This window comes from Peromyscus maniculatus, chromosome 1 (genome assembly GCF_049852395.1).
Source record: "Peromyscus maniculatus bairdii isolate BWxNUB_F1_BW_parent chromosome 1, HU_Pman_BW_mat_3.1, whole genome shotgun sequence".
Taxonomy (NCBI): domain Eukaryota; kingdom Metazoa; phylum Chordata; class Mammalia; order Rodentia; family Cricetidae; genus Peromyscus; species Peromyscus maniculatus.
In genome coordinates this window covers 178,457,926-178,482,759 of record NC_134852.1, presented here as the reverse complement: position 1 = coordinate 178,482,759, position 24,834 = coordinate 178,457,926, and the positions used below count along the sequence as shown (strand labels likewise).

At 44.2% G+C, this 24,834-nt stretch overlaps 1 long non-coding RNA gene across 1 annotated transcript; it reads left to right on the top strand.

The window, feature by feature from the left end:
• The first annotated feature begins 2,960 nt into the window (after positions 1 to 2,960).
• LOC143270704 (uncharacterized) lies at positions 2,961 to 18,759 on the top strand. Its single transcript, XR_013047941.1, has 4 exons — positions 2,961 to 3,264; positions 4,433 to 4,606; positions 13,997 to 14,083; positions 18,681 to 18,759. It is a non-coding gene; the product is annotated as an uncharacterized LOC143270704 (long non-coding RNA).
• The last annotated feature ends 6,075 nt before the right edge of the window (positions 18,760 to 24,834 follow it).

Below are 24,834 nucleotides of genomic sequence, written 5' to 3'. Positions count from 1 at the left end.
TCTTCTGTCTATGTGTGACTCCCTTTATGTTCATTCCCCCTTGCTATCAGGACCCCATTCCTATGAGGCTAGGTCAGACCCTGTGGTGGTTTGAATGAGAATGGCCCCCACAGGCACATATGTTTGATTGCTTGGCCCCTGGTTGGTGGAACTGTTTGGGAAGGATTAGGAGGCGTGGCCTTGTTGAAGAGGGTGTGTTGCTGGGGTGGGCTTTGATGTTTCCAAAGCTCACAGCAGGCCCAGTCTCACTAGCTTTCTCTGCTTCTGCTTGTGGGTCAGATGTAAGCATCCAACTACTGCTCCAGGTACCATACCTATCCACTGTTTTCTTTTATAATTTGCCTTGGTCATAGTATCTCTTCATGGTAATAGAAAAGCAACCAAGGTAGACCCTGAAATAATTACTAGGCTATGATACACCCTAAGGATTAGATCTTACCTTAACTAATTTTATGCACAATGATCTGGTTTTTAAGTAAGGTCACATACTGAGGGATAAGATATTAAGACAACAACACATGAATTTTAGGGGGCACAATTCCAACTGTAACACTAATGTTGAATTATAATTCTGCATTGGCATAAAGGGTTATAGGCACTGATTTTCCTATTAAAATAAAAGAGGACTGTGCTTGGACTAATGCTAATCTCCAACTAAGGAGTAACCCAGTCTATAGAATGGAGTTCTACATGAAAGAGGAAAAAAAAAATTCCTGTTCAATAGACTCGAGTCTCAGTGCAGCTGTTCGAATGGAGGTGGAATCAAGTCTGAGCTGGGGCTCTGAATTAGGGTGCCTGAATAAATATTGATGAGCAGTAGTTTTTGACGGAACAATTTCTTTTTGGCTTGTTGAGCAAGGAAATAATTTGTGTAAGTAGACTTCAAGGCAGAGCTGGTTTGCTATATATATAGAGAGAGCTTACCCTGTATGACCAAGGAGGAAATAGTAAAAAATTGTTCAAATTATCTTAATGTCTCTTCTGGGAAAGGTTGTACACAGGAAAAAACCCTTGCTTTATAAACCATCTACAGTCACTAATTCACTGAGTGTGACCTCAGCTAAGATTCAGTTTCCTCACACATAGAATGGGAATGTTAAATTTCACAAATTCCCAGGTATGCTGTTGACGTATATGCCGATTTTTGGTTGAAACAAAAATAAAACCACTGGATTGATCGAAACATAATTTAAAAACCTGATATAATTTTTCAGTTCAAATTTTAGAGTTTTGTCAGTCATCTTTGTTAAACTTTCTTAAAGACAATCAGCTGTCCCCTGAGCTTACCAGTGGGAGCAAATCTCCATTTAGAAAGAGACCACAATGCTGCTTATATACTTTTTTGAGCAAGGAGAATCCCGTTATTTCTGGGGAAGAGTGATGATTATGAGTGAGTAGCTGGGCTGGTCCCCTGTGGTCCATTCCTGAAGAATACACCTCACTCATTAAAGAGAGGGAGACTCAGAAAATGCCAGCAAACTCCACATTGAAAATGTTTGCATCCACTTAGTAATTTCTGCGTCTTTCAAGGAGAGCCATTTCCCCAAGCCCATGGGATTTCCCTCCTTTTTATACTGGCAGCTCTGTTTGGCCCGATAACTCAATCAGCCTGAGCTGACTACCCATCCCTTCTTGATGTGAGTGTTTTTGTTTAGATAAAAACAGTTCAATCCACATAAAGAGTTGAGATGATTAAAGATTTAAAAAGTTCAACACCAACTTTCAAGGAATTTTACAAGCTTTATGAGTATTTAAAAAAATACTGGCTGTGGGGTGGTCAGCCCCAGTTTATAAAGCTACAACACAATTCCTGTATCTAAGATTCAGCAGACCTTGAAGAAAAGGGGGAGGAAAGATCGTGAGAGCCAGAGGATCATCAAGTCTGTGGCGAGGATTGTGTTTTTCTTCTAGATATGACAGGGAAGCTATGCCCATAAAATCTCATCAAGCTGGTGGCCTAAACAAGACCCAAACATGTAAGAGCAGTTGACATCCCAAGTGAATGGAGGGAAATCTTCTAAGATCCCACTGCTAGATGAAGAGCTACAGGCAATTAATAACTGCTGAGAGAGAGAGCGCACGAGAATATTAGTCTTCCCCAGGGATAAACTCCTAATTGATTATCCATTACCAAGTGGTCATCAGCTCTGAAATCATATACATTCAGGCAACACTCAGTAGGTTTTATGAGTGTGTGTATGTGTGTGCATGTCTGTGTGTGTGTGTGTGTGTGTGTGTGTGTGTGTGTGTGTGATATGTGTGCGTGTAGCAATAACAATGAAAGAAAAAGAAGCCATTAATTTGAGAGGGACTGAAGTGGGAGGACATGGGATTAGAAGGAGGAGAGGGACAGGAAGAGATGATTTAATTTATATTTAAATTAAATACTAGATGGTATCATCTTGGATGGGGGCAACAAGCATTTTGCTCACTGCCAGATTGGGGAACTCAATAAATCCTCATGACTCAATAAGTAGCAGTTTTGACAGAGGCAATTATGGTTTAAAATTAAAGATGACAATGTAGTTATAAGTTAAATGTGTTTTTATTTTATGTGGTAACTTTTGTCTTTTAGTTCCTTATAGGTTTCTGTATTGTTGTGTATGTTATATGTTGTATGTATAACCTGCACTGCACACATGCCAGCTCTCCTAGTATGTCTGCCACGGCCTGTGCCTTTCAGTGTACCTCACACAGATCTACTTGGCATACCAGCAAGGCTTGAGTGGCCTCTAGCTCCATTTGTGCTTCATTCCAGATGTTTCTGTGATGGTCAGTTCAGTGTGCTCCAACTATCCTCACACAGGTGATGCCAAGAGCTTCTGGGTCCCAGCCCATGGCTTCTCAGTTGACATCAAGTCATAGATGAGGGCACCCAGCACAGACAAGCAGAAACTACCCATTGTGATTCATAGTGGGCTGCTAAAGCAGAGTGCCATAGACTGGATAGCTTAGAAACAACAGCAACTCATTTCTTACAATTCTGGAGGCCGAGAGATTCAAGTTCAAGGTGCCTGTGGATCCAGTATCCAGTGATGGTCCATATCTAACTTGATGATGACACCTCCTTGCTATGTTCCCACAGGAGAAAGAAAAGCAACTCTCCAAGGCCTTTCTTAAGGACACTAATCCCATTTGGAAAGACTTTGACCTCCGACTTAATCACCCCCCCTACCAAAGGCCCCCCTACCTCATAATTCCATCCCACTGGTGATTAGGGTTTCAATTTACAAATTTCAGGAGGATTCATTCAGACTCTACAAGGTGAGTTTGAGTAGTGAGGGATGGAGAATGGGGGGGGGTATCCCTCTAACATTTAAGGTGTCTTATCCTGTGATAGAGCTTATTCAGCCTTTAAAGCACAGCCCACAATATTGGGGTAGTCAGCTCAGTATTGTCTCACACTGGCTCTCCCGACCCTTCCTTGTTCTTTCTTGCCCCTTGTTCTGGCTCTCTGAGAGTAGACTTCCTACTAAATTACGCTCACAAATTTTTACCTCAGGCTCTCAGGTTTTGGAAAACAGTCTAAGGCAATTCCTTGTGCTCCATGAAAGAGGCAGGTTCTGTCTCCAGTTTTTCTTTTCTCAGTTACCTGCTTTATCCTTCCTTTAATGGATTTGAGTGTTCCAGAAACTCTAAAATAATTCACTTGTGACAGGGCACTATTTGGAGATAAGAATTTGCATTTTTCTTCTTGCCTTGCCCCAATCCAAACTTTTCCACAAAAAGTGGAAGATAAGGATGTTTCATTTTCTGTTCTTAATTTAAAAATATTTTGAAGAGATCCAGCACCCTTTTAGGACATTGAGAACAGAGAATGTAATTAAGGAGAGAGGTAAATTTGCACTGAGATACTAGGTAGAGGTAAAGCCCAGAAGCCACTGAGGATCACGGGAAGATCTAGGATTCCAGCCCTCTCTGTGTTCATCAACCTCAGTATAAGCTATTCTCTCTCAGGTGGTAGTCATATGAAACTCCTGTGCAGTCTGGTCTTCACACACTGGGGACAGCATGTCCTCTGCATTTCCTAGCTGAGACCAAATGCTTCTGTGGAATGCACAAAGGACAATGGTTATTCTGGTGGTATCCCACATGGAGCCAAACCAGGGATAGTCTTCTTAATGTTTTGGCCTTAATGAAAGATTTTAGGAGAAAGACCAAGAACCCCTGGGTAAATTCCAAAAATAAGATGAGTCCATTTCTTGCTGTTCTGTGTAGAACTAAGAAAATAAAGAAAATGGACATACATATTATCTTATTTCTGTAGACAGGGATTCAATTCTGTAATAAAACCTTTAATACTTGTTTAAATGTTGTAATGGACTAGATGCCCTAGATCTACACAAAAGCACTCTTGTGGCCTTGCTCAGACTTCCTGCTTTGTCTAAAGAGGTGTGGGCATTTAGCTGGGTGTCATCCACCCCATCAGCAGAGCCTCAAATGAAGTCGCTTGACTGGTTGAACTGTCCGTCTCCTGCTTGTAAGGACTAAAGGTCAGCTGAAGAAAGTAAAGACACAAAAAGGATCCACGAGAGTCGGTGACAGCCCAGCCAGGGAGTGAGCATTGTTGGAGTTGATGCTGTGTTACCTCCACTGACTGCTTCAGGTGGGTCTTGGGGGCCATCGCTTTGAAGGTCATTCTGGGCTGAAGAACTGGCATTTGGATGATTTTGTTTGTAATGAATTATTTCTCAGTGAATGGCTTTACGCCACCACTTGCTATTATTTTGATGAACAAAAGCCTGGGATGATGAAGGGCAGTATGTTCGGTGCGCCGTGTGCACGTGTGCAAGCACTCTGGCTCGTCATAAACAAAAGGCAGTTATTTCTCCAGGGACCCAGAGTGCCTGGAGTGCACTGCTGAAATAGACTTATATTTCTAAAGATAGTGGGGCCCACGAAGAAACAATGGTACGGGATCTGCTGGCTTTTCTGACTCCAGTTGTTTTTCAAGAAATCCAAGAAATTACATTGCTGTGGCTTATGTAGAAAATCTAAATTACAAGGGCAAGCGCCCAAACAACACAGGGACCCATTCCTTCTCTTTGGCAGGGCTGACTTAGAACCGATGCTAGTGTAGAAAGTCCAGATTGACCATAAACGGTGGAAGAGAGGGATCAGAAGATGTTAATTAACTTTTAACATGCGTCTGTGTTGGGCCAGGTGCTACATCAGGATTTTTGCATTTATTATGTTACTCAATCTTCATTACTACTCAGAGACAGAGAGACACCCAGAGAGGGGGCATACTCAACCCCCTTTCGGTAGATGAAGTAATGAAGGCTACAGAGCTATACAATTAATAAGTCAGTCTTTCCTCGGTCAGCTATCTCCACATAGCCCACAGCTATAGAACCACAGGGTCATGCAACAGTAAGCATTTGCTTCTCTCTTGCTTACCCTGAGAAGACTGAAGTGGCTTTGTTCCACGTGTTACATTCTGAGTCCCAGGTTGGAGGTGCCTGCTACCCAAACTCTTTCTTATCATGTTGATGGCAGATGTATCATGCCAGAGCATATTTGAAGTCCCACCTTGCATTCCAGCCACTCAGTTACGGCTGCACAGGTCAAGGCACAGGGCCATGAGAGAGTGGGGAAGTACATGCCACCCACTGAAAGGTTACAGCTGCTTGAGGATGAAACAGGTCAGTAAAGACTTGATGTCAATCATCTAATTCCCACGGTGAATACTGCAGACGATATTGCAGCATTAGTGTATCTCATTTTCAAGACCAAGTTCTTTAGCCGTGCAGAACACGGCACAGGAGACACCTCTACCTAAGGTTCTCTTGGCTCACAGAGAGTGCGGCTGGAGGTTGTGGATATACTGGAAGGCCACGTGTATAGTGTGTTGGGGCTTAGCCCATAACCTGCCTCTCTTCTCCCCTCAAACTCACTCCCCTGGCCATTTCCTTTGCTTCCATGGCTTCACTTGTCATCTCTGTGTAGACAGCTCTTGTCAATCATATTCCAGCCTGAGGTGTGACCCTATACTTTGCATACATTCATTTCTATTGGAATGTCCAACAGGTACCCCTAACTTGCTTCTGTATTCCTCTCTTCTGTAAACACGTCATACCTCACTGAGATGTCTTTCCTCCCATCAGAAAGTGGTCACCACAGCCTTTTAGTCGACTCCTCTCTTCTCATGACCCAGAGCTGTTCCAATAGCAAACTCTGGCAGCACTAACTTGAAACTATTGCTGAAACCTAATCACTTCTTAAGAGCTCAATCCCTATTACCTTAGTCCAAATATCCATCACTTGGTGCCTGGACTATATCAACATCCTCTTAGCCAGACTTCCTGCATCTGTGCTTTGCTCACATACCCATTTCTACAGTAACCAGAGAGGTCATAGAGAATGTAACTAGACCCGGACCTTGTTAAGGTTAAAATTCCTCAAGGCTTCTAGCTCACTGGGAGTGCAGAATAAAGTCATGGTACTGTCTGTAGCCGCTCTTCCCCTCTTTCTGACCTCATCTCCTCTCTCTCCCTCTCTTACTTCTTTGCAAGCATTGATCTCAAGACTCCCTTCTAATGCTCAAGCTTGCTCCCACCCTCGGCAACTGTCCTTTCTCCTAGGAAAGAGCTAACTCCATACATTTAAATGACTTTGTCCAAATGCCACCTCTACAGGAGATCTCAGGCCTGACTGGTTTACAGCATCTGTCTCTCTCAAAATTCTGCCAGTCCCCATTCCTTAATCTTTTTCGATTGGTTCATGCTAATTAGCACTCTCCACCCCACCCCACCCTCTTTTTTCTTTTCTTCTTCTTCTTCTTCTTCTTCTTCTTCTTCTTCTTCTTCTTCTTCTTCTTCTTCTTCTTCTTCTTCTTCCTCTTCTTCTTCTTCTTCTTCTTCTTCTTCTTCTTCTTCTTCCTCTTCCTCTTCCTCTTCCTCTTCTTCTTCTTCTTCGCTTTCTAATTGTTTTCTTTCTAGAAAATCTGAAGAATTCTCCACTGAAGTCTCAGTGGAGAGAGGATCTTCAGTCTGCCTCATGCATTCCTAGGACCAGACTAATACCCAGAACACAGTGGGTGCTCCTTAAGTACTCACACAATGAGTGCTGGTGCAGACATTCAAATGTGAGGGTGTCCAGGAGGTTGCTAGCAGATGAAATTTAGAATAGAAGAATACTTCTAGAGTCAGAAAACTGGTTCCCAGCTGCTGAGTGCTATTGGTTAAAGGGAAATGGACCAGAGATAGACTAATCACATTGTTCAAAATCCCCCTCTGGATCCAGGCTCTCCTTCCTCTGGCTGCTGGCCACTGGTAGGGTGGGATAGGGAAGATTCAGACCTTGATCTATTCAAGGAGTTGCCCTTGCCCAAAGGCAGCTGCATCACTCAACATGTCACTTCTTTCTTAGGAACAATAGCACTTGATAATTAATCCAGTGGTATAAAGGCCTGGCCCTGTACCTCAGTTAGGGACAATACTGAAGAGTAACCTCCCAGGCTAGACTTTTGTCCCGCCATTCCTGCTCTGTCTTCCCTGACCTACTTTCACTTCATTATTCCCCACAAAAGTGTTGCCTGCAAAGTTGCATCTCAGAAGACATTTTCACAGAACCCAAGCAAGGCAATGATTTCCTTTTGTTTTTAGTTACACCCATTCAAGCAACACTCAATAAATATCTACTATTGTCGCCGCACTGACACAGGCTCTGGGGCACACAGTGATAAGTACGGAAGAACTGGTTCATGTTTGCATGAGGCTTACTAGATGAGTAAGTCTGGAAAATACAATAACAGAGCAACGTAATAAAGACACAAAGGTGTAGGCCCAGGACACAGGGTTACCCACACTGCAAATGGCTAAGCAATATGGAGGCAAAGAATGTGCAGGCCACTATGGAAGAATGGTGAGATACAGAGTTGGGGGTGGGTTGGCATTTATTCCAAGATGAGTTAATGAGATGCTATAGTTAGTTTTTTATGGGGAGTCTTTCAAGACAGGGTTTCACTGTGTTCATGTAGCCCTAGCTGTCCTAGATTTCACTCTGTAGACTCGGCTGTCCTTGAATTCTGAGAGATCCACCTTCCTCTGCCTTCCCACTGCTGGGATTAAAGGCACCACTACCGGGTTTTTATTGTCAACTTGACACACCTAGAATCTCCTGGGAAGAGAATCTCAATGAAGGCCTGCCTAGATTGGCTTGGCTTGTGGGGATTGTCTTGATAATGTTCACTGAGGTAGAAGACCCACACACTGTGGGCAATACTACTCTGTGGGTTTGAATCCCAGACTGTAGGAGGGGAGAAAGTGATGATCAGGATCTACTGAGGGCACACAAATCTGGAAGGCTCTTGGCTGTTGCTTCTAGGATGTCTGTCGTCATATTGCTTTTATTGTATAAAAAACTATGCTTTCCTTTCTAGTACATTCTTTCTCTTCCAGTCTAGAGTGATATCCCAACGCTTCCTGGTTTCAGAGTTTGCCCCCATCATTGCCAGTGAGATACCCTTAAAGGCAGGAATGCACAGAGGGTAAATAATGAGAGACACTTCAGGAAGAAAAATAGGTGGGAATTGGTGTGTGTGTGTGTGTGTGTGTGTGTGTGTGTGTGTGTGAAAATATAATATATACTTCCTCCATACCTCAGAGAGACTTGAGTAAATATTTAAATTGCTTTTAAATGCTTATTGGAACATCAATTTTCGTCTTTTTGTAGGCTACTTTTCTGAGAGGAGCTTTGAGGAATCTGTTTCAGTGAGATTTAGTACCAGGAAAAAAGGGTTCTATGAGACCATTTAGACTGCCCTTTCTATATAAGAAATGAGAGCCAGTCTATGTTTGGGGGATACCCACCACATGCATGAATCTTCTGTGTCTTGTGGAGAAGACATGACCACAAACAACCTCAGAGCTGGTCCTCCAAACCCTCTGGGAGGCGTGTGCTGTCTCATCACCTAAATTTCCAGTGACCAGGCTGGATTATTTCAGAACATTTCTCTTTCTGTCAGGGATCCCTTGACCTCCATCCTTTTCTAAGTTCTGGGAGAAAATAGTCTTAGGCAGCCAGAAAACATGAAGCTTTTCTTTCTGTTTTATCTGAATTTGTGTGTGTGGCTCAGGTAAGCCTTGAGCTTGGGATCTTCCTGCCTCTCCTTCCTGAGTAGCTGCTGTTGCAGGCCCTGTGATATCAGGCCCAACTTTCAATCTTAATTCTTACATAAAAGTTTCTGCCTTCTCTCCAGATCCCCGTGGTGCTCCATTCCACATTCACTGGCTTTGCCTGCTTTCTCATCCCTAAGATGTCACCTTAGTAAGCTGTCAAGGACCCTCCTTTGTGCTGGACATTCACCTCAGCCCGGAGGTTGACCCTGACCCTAGCTTAGTCTTTAATGCATCTAATGCCACCTGACAAATGTCCCGAATGCAATTCTGTAATTTTGAAGACTGCTTAATCCTGGAATGTCCATCACTGAAGACTAGCAAATAAGGACTTTAGAGGAAAGGGCTTGTGCCTTTAATCTAGAACCTTCCATTCAGTGCTTGGTTAAGATTCCTATATCCCCAGAGCCAAATTCTTTTATCTGAATCAGTGGGACTACCAATGCCACTTCTAAGAATTGTGATCATCAAATTAAATATTACTGGTAAAGTATGAGGCCTCAATAAAATTATATAGCTGCTGTTGCCAGTGCTGTCATGCTACCTAATTCCCTGCTATGGCTGCATGTATGGTATTATTGATAATTACCTGGGCCAGCTATTCTTGCCCCACTGTGGTGAGAATCCCCCCACACCCTTGGGGGAGGAGGCTAAGCAATGTCTCCCCATTCTTAAAGTCTCAATAAGAAATCAAAGTTCGATTCTACCAAACTTCACTGTGGGAACCAGTGAGTTTTGGGAGGCTTATTTGAATCCAAAGCAGCTACAAGGTCAGGTCTTTACTCAGCATGGATGATGACTTTCCCATGGAGCACAGATAGAACCCTACCCTCTCCCTGTAAGTCCTCCCCAGTCTATCTATTCTGGCTCCTTCCTGAGCCCGTGAGGCAATTAGGGCAGAATTGTATATAGCTGGAGGAAGTGGCTGGATACTCTGGTGGGGGCCAGTGACCCTCCCCTCCTCAACCCTGAGTGCAGATCACCAGCAGTCAACAGACCCAGATGGAAAGATTTTTATGAGTAGGGGCTGCAGATTGGCTCAGGCCACAGTGCTGTATGACACCCACTCAGGCCAGTCTGTCTCATTGTGGTTCACCAGTTCATGGCAACAATATGACACCAAAGATTTAAGTTCACAGAAGTCTGGGTATGTGTGTTTGGGTGCTGTCAAATATTATTGCATGCCAATCAAGCTGGGCAAGATCTCATAAAACAAGCACCTATCAAGTAATAGCCACCTTCTAATTTGCATCTCAGTGGGATGCACATTCCAAGCTGCAGATGAGTAACTGTGGCTTCATCAGAAGCAGATTATGAGACTTTGCAACATAGAAGTTAGCTGAAACATCTAGGTGGCTTGAAGAAGCAGGGCAGGGGTACAGGGGTAAGTCCTGCCCTGCTAACTATTGGAGCAACTCTTTTCGTCAAAACATATTTTCAGAAGCAAATATCTGAACAAGACATCAGCCATGATTTTGATCTCTAATGGCTTCAATTTAAGGATATAGAAACTAGTGTCCTAGACAAAATGTACTCTGTCAGTCATGTAGTGTAAAGGACTAATCAGAACCCGGGGAGATCCATTTGGACTATTAAGGGCACTGCAGGCTGGAGAGAGAGCTTAGTCACTAAGGGGCTTGCTCTGTTAGCAAGGAGAACTGAATTCAATTCCCAGAACCCAGGTAAAAAGCTAAGCATGGTGGTGTGTGCTTGTAATCCCAGTGCTGGGAAGGTGGGAACAGATCTGTGGGACTCAATGGCCAGCAGCCTAGACTGCTCGGTGGTTCAAACCAGTGAGAGACCCTGTCTCAAAAGAAAAGAAAGAAAGGTGACCCCTCACCTCCATCTGTTCATCCCCTCACCAACACACACTCACACTAAATCCCTACACCATGTAGGAATCCGGAAGAAGGGGACTACCCGCAAGCTGAGCTTGGATGTCCAACTTCCAAAGCTGCAAGAACAAAAGCCCGCAATTTATTATTATTATTATTATTATTATTATTATTATTATTATTATTATTTATTTTACAATACCATTCAGTTCTACATAACAGCCACAGATTCCCTCGTTCTCTCCCCTCCAGCCCCCCTCCCCTTCCCCCCAGCACACCTCCCATTCCCACCTCCTCCAGACCAAGGTCTCCCATGGCTCACAGGTTAAGGACACTGGCTGTTCTTCCAGAGGTCCTGAGTTCAATTCCCAGCACCCACATGGTGGCTCACAAAAGCCCGCAATTTAAACCACACAGACTGTGACCTTTTGGTCCTAGCCAATGAGTACACGCCCCCTTCTGTAGTCAGAATCCTAAATGTCTCACCTCTCCTCACACACTGTCCCTCTTGTTGTTTTTCTGCACTTACACACAATCCCAGGGCTCTACACTCTTTGCAATCCCTGTAGGTCCTTCTGGCCACCGAAGACAACAGATGAGGGAGCTAAGAGTGGGCAGCATGGGAGGACCTAGCAGTGCAGAGACGCAGCCCTGTGGGGGCTGATCAGCCCGAGAAGAGAAAATAATGGATCCTGATTTGTTAAAATGTCAGTCGCACTTAATGAGGTGTGAGAAGAGGACATGGATTATCATGGAAGATATGTAAGGCCCCCGAAGCTCACTGTCGAATCACCAAGTGAGATGAAAGGAAACCTCCAAACTTGGGTTTGACTGTGTATAAGAAACACTAATTACAGTCATTTATGTGAGCAGCTTACCACTGATAGCTAATTACCATGCAGCACAATAACAATTATGTATATCATTAAATATGTATCAGATTAGTTTTATTTGATTACAATAATAAACTCCAGAAACATCCAATGTCAGGCATCGAAGGAGACCTTGGAGATCAATGTTTGGGGCCACCCCTTCACTTTCCAGAGGCAGACACTGACACTAGCCTGTGGCAGCTGCTGGTGGTAATGCTGGGCTTGGAAAAGAGAGTTGTAGATTTGCAACTAAACACCCATGGGAAATGAAGATGAGGTTAAAACCAGAAACCCACAAGGACCATGTCCTTCCTGACTGCTCTATATACATAGGCAAGCCCAACATTACCGTAACACCTTGATGTAGGTCCTTCGTTACGATGGGCCTGGAGGAAGCCCTGAGCAAGCATGCTATTGACATGGGCACTTCCCATGTCTGGGCAAAGCTTCAGACCTGTGAAGGAATGGTCCTCTGCCTCTCTGCCCTACCTCGCCACCCTAGGGTGAGGCTCAGAGAAATAGCAAAGCCTTCCTTGGAGGTCAGTGTATAGGTGCTGACAGTGTGCAGAAAAGGTCCACCGCAGCTCACAGCTTTCTCCCCTTGGATATTTATGGCCTGAAGACTGCTATCCTAGACCGCTGCTACCAAGATTAGCTAAACCTGTCTGTTTAGCCCAGCTGTATCTCATAAAGACTGTCTTCTTGTTTGTCTGTAATAAAGCCACCTCCTTGCTCATCTGCATGTTATAACCCGCCTCTCCGATCGGGTCTATAGAATAAACACTGAGCTTCCCAGGTGCTGTGGCTTCTCTATGGAAGTGCTCAAAGCACCTCTCCCAGATTTTCTGTGTGCTTATCCTCATTCCCCAGGAAGGGCAGTCCCTGGATTTGTGCATGGATGGGGCACTTCATGCCACTTGCCAGAAGCTGGACTTCCTCTGTCCACTTGTTTGTTTTCCCTCCTGGAGCCCTGCAGAGTGGGTGCTTGGGATTCGATTAATGGGTTAGGTAAAACCACACTGGAGGTGTGGGAATGAGGATGTAACCAAGTCTGACCCAGCCTGAGGATGGTGTTGAGGTTTCTCTAGCACCAGGGTTCCCTTTTAGACCAGTGGTTCTCAACCTTCCTAATGCTCTGACCCTTTAATACAGTTCCTCATCAATCATAAAATTATTCTCGTTGCTACTTCATAACTGTAATTTTGCTACTGTTATGAATATCTGATAAGCAGGATGTCTGATATGCGACCCACAAAGGGGTCACAACCCACAGGTTGAGAGCTGCTGTTCTAGACACTTTCGATTGCTTTTAATAAGAAGGTCATGACACACTCTGAAATACACAGACTCACAAGGCATCTTCTTGCAATGCTGGTTTGGTTGACCTGGGTAGAGTTCTAGGAACTGGCAAGTCTTTAGACACTTCTTGTGTTCAGTTTTTAAAACACACAAGTTAGAGAGTATGCCTGTCAACTTACAACCTGAAAAAAAAATAGAGAAAAAAAAAAAAAGGTCATTTGATAATGTTCAAGGAGGAAAATTCTATGCTAGCAATAACTGGATGGTTTCATGAGTCTGTTGGAAGACAGCCCTGTGTGGCCTGTTGGAAAATGATGCCATGACATACACAGCTAGTGATAGCAGTGAGGACATGGGGCACAGAGAACCCACTTTCCAGTGGAAGCCTTTCTAATTGTTTACGTTAAAATTTATGTTCAGTAAAACGTGTGGTTCAGTAAAAGACAGTGCCACGCCTGTGAAAGCTCCCGGTAATCCTTTGTAGGGAAATCACCAGGTGATGATGTCTCCATGTTGCTTGAGAATGAGGGGTTTCCAGGAATGGAGACTTCCTGGGCTACAACTGTGGTGATACAAACACTGTGGTTGGTTGCTCATCCTTTCAAGGCCGCCTCCCAAGTGAGCTCTCACACTGATCAGTTTGGGGTGCTTATTAAAGTCTCATTTTCCAGGACGGAACCATGAATATATTGGCTTTTCAGTCTGATTGCCTTCATTTGGAATAACAAGACTTGTTGACAGTGTTGTGTAAGCAGAATTGGTCAGTAGAATTCTCCTACATGGGTGTGCCAGTCTGTTTATCCATTACCTCCGCAGCCTTGAAAAAAATAATCAAATTTCATTTTAACAATTTTTGTTTATGTATTTTTAGTCCTTTATTTTGAGATCTTCATACATAAGCATCGCATCCACATCACCCAAGGCAATTTTTATTCATTGTGGAAGCTGCCATTAGCTTGTGAGTATCCACTTTCATATGCACGGTACCTGCCTCTATTCCAACGCCATCCTCTCTGGTCCTATGGATAAGGCATCTTGTGCATATGAACTTCCGCTGCTATCTCTTAGTGTGGCATCATATGTGAAAGCGTATGACAAACAAGGATGTCGGATGGGGGAGATTGGAGGCCACACAGTTGTTGGCTGCGAGTTGCTATGTGGGTAGTTTTTGTCAACTTGACACAAACTAGAGTCACCTGGAAGAGGGAGTCTTAGTTGATGAATTGCCTCCATCCCATTGGCCTGTGGGGCAAACGTTTCATTGCTTATTGATGTGATAGGGCCTAGTCCACTGTGAGCAGTACCATCCCTAGGCAGGTGGGCCTTGGCTGTATAAGACAGAGAGCTAAGCAAGGCAGGAAGCAGCATTCCTCTGTGGCCTTTGCTTCCGTTCCTGCCTTGACTTCCTGCGATGGTGGGTTGTGGTCTGGGAAAGCTGCATGATGAAATAAACCCTTTCCTCACCAGGTTGCCTTTTGCCAGTGTTTTTGCCACAGCAACAGAAAGGAAACTAATTCCTCTGAATCTTGAACCACTTTAAGCAGGCACCATGTCAGCCTGGAAGTAGAGCCTTGGGACAGTGCAGGGCTACCCGGAAGTAGAGGAGGTGAGCACCTTGCAAAGACAGAGAATAGGGGACAAAGCAAAGCACTTAGACCCAAGGCCTCGGAGAAACATCTCATCGCACTGAAGAGCACCCAGGTCAAACAGCTCAGATCCAGGCCATCGGAAGGGTTGGCAAGAACTCGGCTCTCCATTAAGCACATAAAACACACTTCAGCTCCTTGAGAAGGCAGGGGCTGGACTCACTTCCAGCTACCGGAAAAGCCGAAGGTGGACAACAGAGAGGAGGGTCACACCTTGCCCCTGACAGCTGTCTTTAGACCATCAAGGCCAATGCCAACGTTTCCCCCTTTGTTTGCCTTTTCCAAGAATAGGCTGCCAAACCCAGGCACCTGCAGCTTTCCTGTCCTTTCCCAAGCTGCTGACATTTTCTCCAGGTCAGAGACACTGCATGCAAATACCTGTCTATCTCTTCACGCCTGCCACTCAGGCAGTGAGGCAAAAAATCTGGACTCAATCCCTGCCTTGGGATAATTGCTTAGCAAACAGGATGCACATAATCCATTTTCATTATTAATACTCCAGTTAGGAGCCAGACTCCGTGTTTGGTTTCTCATAATGAGAGCGGCCTTACAATGGAGGTGATGCAATCTACCATTCAGCTCACAGCACTGTGAGGAGGCAAAAAACCCCCTCCTGTGGCAGATTTAGATTCTAGGCATTTCTGCTCCCGTAAAAGCAGCAGGCTAGATGGACCCACTATTGAAGAGTAAGACGTGCTGATTTTCTTGCCTGGGTGATTTTGTAAAAATGTCCTGCCTGCTCATTTGCTTATTGTCTATTATGCGTTCCTAATCTCCATCGGATAGCTCCTTCGAAGGCATCTGCCCCTTACCCCTGCACACCCAGAGAGCAAAACAGCTCTCATGAAGTAGAGCAGAGTCTGAAAGTGATTGCCAAGCAGTGCTAATTCAGATGTAAGCAGTACAACCCTGGTGGCTGGCTCAACCACGCAGCAGAAACCTGGTTAGTTTTTAAAGGCTATGTTTTCTTTCTTTCTTTTTTTTTCTTTCCTAAATGCATAAACTAGAGGGGAGCTTCCCAAAGAGAGTTTAAAGAGTTCTCGGTGGATTTGGTTCTCCTCCGCAACTTTCATTCCATCTCAGTGGAAAGTGGTTTGCTATTAAAAGGAAAGATAATCCATTATCACTATGAGTCCTGAACTGCCAGGGGGAAGCCCGCAGCTGGTTGGAAGGAAGGGCTGATAACTCGCATTTAAAGAAAAAAAAAAATCAATTGCCTGTCGGTGTCTCGCCGTCATTCGGAAATAAAGCATAACTGTGACCACGGGTGGAGGGACTGGGTCCCTTGGAGGCTCTAGAGTGGGATTTGAATTCTTCCTATTTACCTCTGGATGATGAGTTTGAGCACTGTTTGGAGCCACGGTGACTGTGTGGGTTATTTTTCTCAGGCTCTTTGGTGACAGGTGCCCAGGTTACAAGAAACAAATTGGCACTAATTGGACACTCCTGTTGGCATCTTGGTAGGAGACAGCATCAGTGGCTTGATCTGGGAGGCTATGCATTAACAGGAAGGGGAACCCGGGCTGGACATGGTCATGCTGGTGTTTGTTTGTTTTTGCTTGCTTTAAGAACTTGAGAGATGCTAAGTTTGAGTGTGGCAATTTTCGTCAGTATTCTAGCATTATAGAAGCAAGCACACACATACTTGTCCTAGAGAGAATCCATCAATAACAGTACTTATGAAATCCTTGTCACTCTATTTACTGGGATAATTGATGTGGGATATGGCCCAGTGGTACCACAAGGATGGCCACATGGCTTCTCAGTTGGCAGGGTCATTGTAATATTTTTCACCAGTGTGCTTGGCAGCCAATCTGCCACACAGTAGTAGATGCTGAATAAACAACTGTGAACCGAAGACATAGTTGTTGAATGAATGATTGAGTCTCCCTCCTCATGAGTGAATCACCATCCTTTCCATTTGAATCTTGAACATGTGGAGTTAGACCAGATGTTAGCACTCATCTGCAGAAACTGCCATCATTGTTCAGATGAGAAGCACGGGCAGGATGTGACTGAGCTGAGAGCAGGACCCCCATCCTCTGCACCCCTGTTTGCCATCTCAATGTTGCTGCTCGGAAAGAGATTTCAGAACACGGGACACTGCTGCCAATGAACAGCATAACAGACCGTACAGCGGGAAACCTGGTTTCTATATCGGGCGTCTCTTATGTGGCCTCCAGAAAAATCACTTAACATCGCTGGGTTTCGGCTGGGCCTAGTCTATTTAAGGAGACAGACAAGTCGCCAGGCAATTATGATAACAAATGCTACCTTTGGATAATAGGGGAAAAAACCTGGAAGAATAGGACAAAAAATACTAGGCCATATGGGGGTAAATTATCTTCTAGCTCTAAATGATCAGCATGTTGAATTAGAGCAGGGTAGGTTCCTAAGAAGGAGCTTGATTTAATAAGTCTTGAGGGGCCCCATGGCAATTTCAGAAGTGACTCACCCAGCATACTCTAATGGTCCACCAGGGGGGAGTAGAGGTCAATTTGTTCTGTACCGGAGGAGGTGGAGTGATTTGTGGTTTGTAATTAAGGAGAGGGAAGGCAATGGCCAATGCAAATCTGAGGTGTGTTCTATGGTGGCTTTTATACTGGTGGCTTCCCTATAAAACAACCAAAGCCTTGAGTTTTCACTGTGAGTGGAAGCAACCTTACACCTCTGAGGTAATTTTTCCGAAGCAGACGTCCAGAGAGGAGGGATGAGAGCAGGATGGCTTCCTGTTCATAGATATGCTTACATCCTGTTGGCCACAGCGAGGAACCAGCAAGGAACCCAGAGGCAGTCAGAAGAGGGCAAAGCAGACTTCTGTGATAGCAAGCAGCCAGAGTGCCGAAGCTGGCTTTTCCTGAACTCTCATCTAGTAGACACAACAACAGACAATAGAGTCCAACCAGACAACTGTGTAGTAAATACTGCTAGCACACTCTTTGGGAAGCTTCGAGAGAAAATTCTAGTTTGGTCTACCTGGAACTCTGGAGAAGTACATCACATTTAATGATGAAATTTCTATCTGCATGAGAGAGTAACTCTAGCTCTAGCTTGGCCAATCTGTCTTGCAGTTTTAGGCTATTAGAAAAGGTCAGACATGAGTCTACTAGGTTTGGCTAATTACACATACATCAACGAAGGCTATGGGACTCTAGCATCTCATTGCCTTCTGGGTAAGAAGGCCATTGCAGTACAACATTCTGGGCTGATTTTTACGGCAGGTTGTGACTACCAAGTAGTGGTGCCATTGTGGAGTGACTCTGAAACAACAGAAGGCCACTTCGTCATGCTCAGCTGAGAGAGAGGAAGATAATTGCATGTGTGTGGGCCCAGTTACGACTACTGAGCCAATGTTTGCACAGTGCTTCCATGTGCCAGGCACCGTACCTTTATGAACTCATTAAATCCTAAAAATCACGTGGATTAGATATTTTTTAAAAAAAATACGTCTGCTTTAGAGATGAAGCAATGGAGGCACCAAGTGACTCAGTAACTTGCCCAAGGCCACACAGCATGGAAAGGGCTGGGATTCCAGCAGAGTGGAGTCGGGCGAGCTGAGGAGTGTGGTGCCCATGAGCACGCCATTTAAAGCTGTTGTAGGGGCAAATGTGCACAAGTCATTTTTCAGACAAGAAAAGCAGCTTTCCTTGGAGGCTGAGCTGCTCCTTTTGACCATGGCAATGATCTGGTAGTCTGTTCATTAAGAGGAAGGGTGTGTTGGTCAAGGGGAGGTAGGCACAGTTGCTTTGAGAGGAGAAACTATGGTGACGAAATATAAGAAGGGGCCATCCCTGAAGAGTCTGTAGTTACTGCCGATCAACAACTTGAATTTGAGGACCTAATCTGCTAGGTGTCTTTGTGGTATTTGTTTATTAGTTTGAATGACCGAGTTCTTAAATATTGATTTAGGCTAATAGCAAACAAGAAGAATGCTGTTCATGCCTATATGTGCCTCATGCATCCACTGCTGTCACTTGTGTCACGTGATATGAGTAGTCTGTAGTGTGCCTGTATTGTCTACCACAATACCTGTTCCTCCTCCTTCTTCTCCTATGGGTCCTTTCTCCAAAATCAAGAGAGCTTACCCACTCAGCTAATTAAATGCTGGACTCAGGAATTCAGTTCCTGTATGAGAACCTTTAGACAATGGCCCAGCCTCCCCACATCTGGAAGCTGTGTCTCATGGCTTTCTAAAAGGTCTCCAGGCACTTTGAGACCAGGGTTACCTCAGCAGTGTAACTCACCCTTTATTGCTTCTCCCCTTTTCCTGCTTCACTCCCTGATCCCTTATCTGTGCGCTCTGGAACTGTCTCTCAAGGAAACTAATATCACCCAAGGTGCTGCTCCCCAGGTCTTGCTTGGAGTGAAACCAAGTTAGGGCATCTTGGAAAAAGGGGCACATGTACCCCCAGAGCTGACAGGTGTGGAAGTGGGGAAACTCAATATCAAAGGATATCAAAACCCAGAGAGGAGACTGGGTCAGAGGGAACCCCTGTGCACCTGAGAACTCTCCATCTCGCCCCTGGGGATGTTAGAATCAGTTTTCCTTTATGTAAGGGAGGTAGTTCTTTCCTTTGACCGACCTGCACACCTTTCTTTTGGTTTTATTAAAGGAATCTATTCTGGGGCCGAGACATTCCATGGAGGCTGTTTTTATCAGGTGAGTGAGGATAAAGCCCGGCTTCCTGAGGATAGGTGTCCTCCCTTGTCTGTGAGCCCAGAGGACAGGAAAATGAGATGGCTAGAACACAGATCAGAAAGCAGGATCTTCCCCAAGCATCTGCTTCCCCCAGTTTGGAAACTAAATGAAATGCCCCCTCCCTCTAGAACTGGAAAGAGCTCCAGAGCCAGCTGTGAGCAACGGAAATGACAGGATACCACGGCATGCTTCTTCTGACTAGTTTTTGTTTGGGAGTTATCTTACTCATGGTTTTTCTGGGCGTAGGTTTCTAAAGTCCTGTCAGCATCTGGCTCCCAGGAGAAGAGGTCCTGATGAAAGAGATGGGGTAGCAGGAACGGGGGTGGAGCCACTGACTGGAGCCACTGTGCAACTTATCAATGGGAGACTCCCATCAAGTAAAGCATGACATCTTTATGAAGTGCCCAGACTTTGTGTGGTGATGGTGTCTCTAACTCAGGTTTTTTCAATGCTAAGATTTAGTATCCAGAATACAGGGAGAATATTCCATTATTTTGCTTGATTTTAAGAGCCACACTTGGACAGGACTTTGACACACTAAAGAATGTAAAGAATGACACACTAAAAAATGTCTAAATATTGAAAGTGAAGCAATATAAGTTACTGGGGGGATGTCTTTCTGCATGCTGTGAATATATCTTGTTCCCATTGGTTAATAAATAAACTGCTTTGGCCTATGGCAAGGCAGCTTAGAGGCAGGCAGGAAATCCAAGGAGAGAGACAGGAAAGAGAAAGGCAGAGTCTCGTGAGACACCAGCCTGCAGCCCAAGGAGCAGAAATGCCAACAAACCTGTAAAGCCACGGATTACATGGCAAAACATAGATTAATAGAAATGGGCTAATTTAAGATATAAGAGCTAGCTAGCAAGAGGCCTGCCATAGGCCATATAGTTTGTAAATAATATTAAGCCTATGGATGATTATTTTATAAGCGGCCGAGGGACTGTGGGGCTGGGAAGGACCGGAGAAACCTCTGGCTACAAAAAGTTATTTTATATGTGGATTATTTTATATGTGGATTGTGGGACTGCGGGGCTTGGTGGAACCTGGAGAGAAGCCCTCCAGCAACAAATGGCGCCTGAGCCCTCTGGTGTGGGACAGAGAAAAACCAATATTTTTATTTAAAACAGGTTGATTATAAGTGTGATCTCTTTCTAAAAAAGAAAAGGGGATATGATATAGATATATAGGATATAGAGATGATAAGAAAAAGGGTAGATTAATGAACCTACTTTTAAAGAACAACAACTTGTTTAAAATGTTTTACATTGGTATAGATTTTAGTTTAAAATGTTTTACATTGGTATAAATTTTAGTTTATTGATACAAACTTAAAGTTAATTTTGTTATCCTGTATATATATTTTTATTCTTGTTTAAGGTATTATGTTTATGTAACTCATTTAAAATTGTAATGGATAATTAAGAAATAGGTTAATAATTAGTCATCTATGATAATCATATTTATAGCCATGCTAGATAAGTCTTTTAGGTATACATAGATATATTTCAGATAGATAGGTAGTCTTCAAACACTTCAAAGACCTACAGAATATGGCATTTAAAATCTTTTAAAAATTTAGACGTTCTGGACAGTGAGACATGTCTGCTCCTGGTAGCACTGGATTTACTTTGGAGAGGAGGATGGGCATCAAAGACACTCCATATGGAGTTTATCTTCACCTTGGCAAAGATAGCCATTTGGGCAAGAAACTGTTCTTGCCTGGACTGCTTGATCGACTGGACATGCAAGACCCATAGAAAGATGACCACTAAACTTTGCTTGATAAGATGGTCCTTCAGGTTCCTGCTTCACAGAGAAAACTGCCAGACATTCTACAGGACACTGAAAAAATGACAGAGAGACTCTAGGCCTGTGAGCTAAAGACAGATGCCCCAACTTTACAAAGGAACATTAGATGACTGTCCAGGCTGTCAGCTGTCTCTGTCTACCCTGTAAGACTCCTGAAGATTGCTTACATCCTTCTCCCATTTATCAGGTAATATTAAATCCTTCTGAGGTCTTTGATGTGGTTTAAGACTAGATAGTTGTAATTTCCTCAGTTATGATAAAAGATAAGTTAGATATAAAACCTTAAACTCACAAATATAAGATAGATAGGACATCTTCTTTAATATTGTAACTGCAATTCTTGCTTGATAATTGTTTTGTTATATGTAATTTTACCATGTTAAAGTTAAAACCTTCCTTTTTAAAAAAAGAAAAAAAGGGGAAGTGCTGTGGATAATCACTCTATATAAATAAAACACTGATGGCCAGTGACCAGACAAGAAGTATAGGCGGGACAAGGAGAGAGGAGAATTGGGGAAACAGGAAGAAGGAGGGAGAGACACTGCAGTCACCGCCAGGACAAGCAACATATAAAGATGCAGGTAAGCCACCAGCCACGTGGCAAGGTATAGATTTATAGAAATGGGTTAATTTAAGATATAAGAACAGTTAGCAAGAAGCCTGCCACGGCCATACAGTTTATAAGTGATATAAGCATCTGAGTGATTATTTTATACATGGATTGTGGGACTGCGGGGCTTGGTGGAACCTGGAGAGAAGCTCTCCAGCAACAAATGGCCTCCAGCCTAGCTCCTGGTAGACCTCTTGTTCTACTCTGAAATCCCATGAGCTTGTCCTTCACTGTCCTTATTTCTGCCTGCATCCTTGTCTTCCCAACTCCTCCAGAAAGGCCTGTTAAACTCTGCCGACAGCACCCTAGGGCACCAAATTCTTCCACGGGTCTGCCTTGAACAAGTTCTGAAACACATGGCTAGGTTGATAACAGAAGCAACTCCACTGCTTGGTGCCAGCTTCTCTGTTTTGGTTAACTTGGTCATTGTGAAAGAAACCCTGAAAGCAGCATCGGAAAGGAGAGGAGATTGATTTGGCTCACAATGTCAGAGAATGGAGTGCTGTGGATGGCTGATCGATAAATAAAGTGCTGATTGGCCAGTAGCCAGGCAGAAAGTATAGGTGAGACAAGGGGAGAGGAGAATTCTGGGAACTGGAAGGCTGAGGCAGAGAGATGCTGCCAGCTGCCACAATGAGAAGCAGATGTTAAGGTACTGGTAAGCCATGAGCCACGTGGCAACTTATAGATTAATAGAAATGGGTTAATTTAATATATAAGAACAGTTAGCAAGAAGCCTGCCACGGCCATACAGTTTATAAGTAATATAAAGTCTCCGTGTGTTTACTTGATTGGGTCTGAGTGGCTGCGGGACTGGCAGGTGAGAGATTTGTCCTGACCACGGGCCAGGCAGGACCAGGGAAACTCTAGCTACAATGGAGTCCATCCTAGCGGGGAAGCCATGACAACCAAAATGGCTTGATCCATGGTGGCAGGAGCTCACAGCAGCAGCTTCTCACATGGTACTAGCCAAGGAGCAGCAAGTCCGAGACAGAACCATGGGCAGCCTCTTATGCTCAGAGGCCTGCCTTCAGGGACTAGCCACAAGTCTTGCCTCCCAGCTTTGTGGCTTCACAGCCTCTCATAGTAGTTCCACCAGCTGGTGACCAAGTGTTCAAACTCATTAACCTATGGGGAAAGTTTACACTTAAACCATACATCTTCTGCATTTGCTTTGTTTTTTGACTGACTGAATGTGGCCCTGAAGACCATATTAATTTGGAACTTCGGATTTCTGTTTGTTTCTCCCAGGCAGCCAGGGTAAACAAGCACAATATGCTTATGCATGGGGCAGAGACTTTCAAGCCCTCTCCAAAGCAGTGTGCCTTTCTTTTAGTTTACAATAAATGAATAAATAATTGGTTGGTATCAATATTTAAGTGTGAGTTACACTCCAGGTAACCCCTCTGCCTATGTGTATTCAGTTCTAAACTTCTTATGGCAAAAAAAAAAAACCAACTTAATTTGATTTATATCAGTCTTTTTCTTTTCTTTAAGTAACAGAAAAACAACTCCAAATGGCTTAAAGAAAAGGGCCATGTATTATCTCAGTAAGCTTCCTATACTATGGAAGCTTGGGGATCAATATATTTGGCAGCTCAGCATTATCCAGGGCTCAACTTCTTAAGTTCTTCTGTCTTTGTGCTCTCTCTCTCTCTCTCTCTCTCTCTCTCTCTCTCTCTCTCTCTCTCTCTCTCTCTCTCTCTCCCTCCCTCCCTCCCTCCCTCCCTCCCTCTCTCCCTCTCTCCCTCTCTGCCTCCCTCTTTCTATCTCTTCCTATGTAGCCCAGGCTGCCCTCAAGTTAGTAGTCTTCCTGCCTCAATCGTCCAAGTGCTGAGATCTTGAATGTGTGCCATACTGCTTGATCTCCAACTGATCCCTGCATGTCAAGACATCCTTAGGCCAAGGCCCTTGTTTGTGCAGGACAGTTCTGTACTTCCTCAGGGCCCAATGCTGAACACATGCAACCCATGAGCAACCACAGTGCAACCACTTTTGCTTCCCATCTCTGCCCATTGCATCTTATGCAGTCTGTGCAATTCTTAGACAGTTTCTATATGAATCTTCCGGTAGGTGCACAATCTTCTACCTACTCCTAGTTAATAGATACGCTTATAATCACATCCAGCTACATACATGATCTTGATCTGTTAGTAAGGATGCTGAGTAGAGTGGGGCAGAAAGGAGATGAATGACATCCAAGAGTCTCCACTGGACTCAATGTCAGGCTTCTCTCCCTTCCTCCCATCAGATGGCATCTGTGAGCTGGGACTCTTCACAAGAGTGGCCAGAGTCTGGACCATGAGAAGAGTCGCTGACCACAGGCATTGCTCAGAACTGTCAATACACAGAGGTGGGGGGAATCAGACTTTCATGCAGTGCTATTCTGGCTCTGAGAATTGTCCATGCTGATGGATTCTTTACCCACTCCTGTGCCCTGTCTGGAGACACTCTGAGAGAAGGATATCATCACCACCCTACAAACTTGCTGCCCTGAGAACAAGTTACCAAGGATGGGAGATAGTTTGGGGAATAGGATGTATATCACTTTTATTTATGTAATTGATCATTTCTATTGCTTTATTTTTTAGTCACCCCCCCCCCCCCGCCCCACCAACTTTTTGGAAATAGAGTTGCTTTAATCCCTGACTAGTCTGGAACTTGCTATGTTGACCAAGCTGGCCTTGAACTTTTGGCAATCTTCCTGCCTCCTGAATTTTGAGACTACCAATGTGCCTTGCCATGGCTGGCTCTTGGTATTTTTAGAAGCTGACTCACTCGGGCACTTTTGTAGGCTTAGAGGAAATGTTTTGCTAATGGGGCTATTTACCCACAGTTTTCTTAACAGGGTTTGATGCATATCTGTTTGGGGTGGAGAGTGATGACATCACTTTCCTGCACCCTCCGAGACTGCACTTCATTTCTAGGGTGTTGCTATTTGG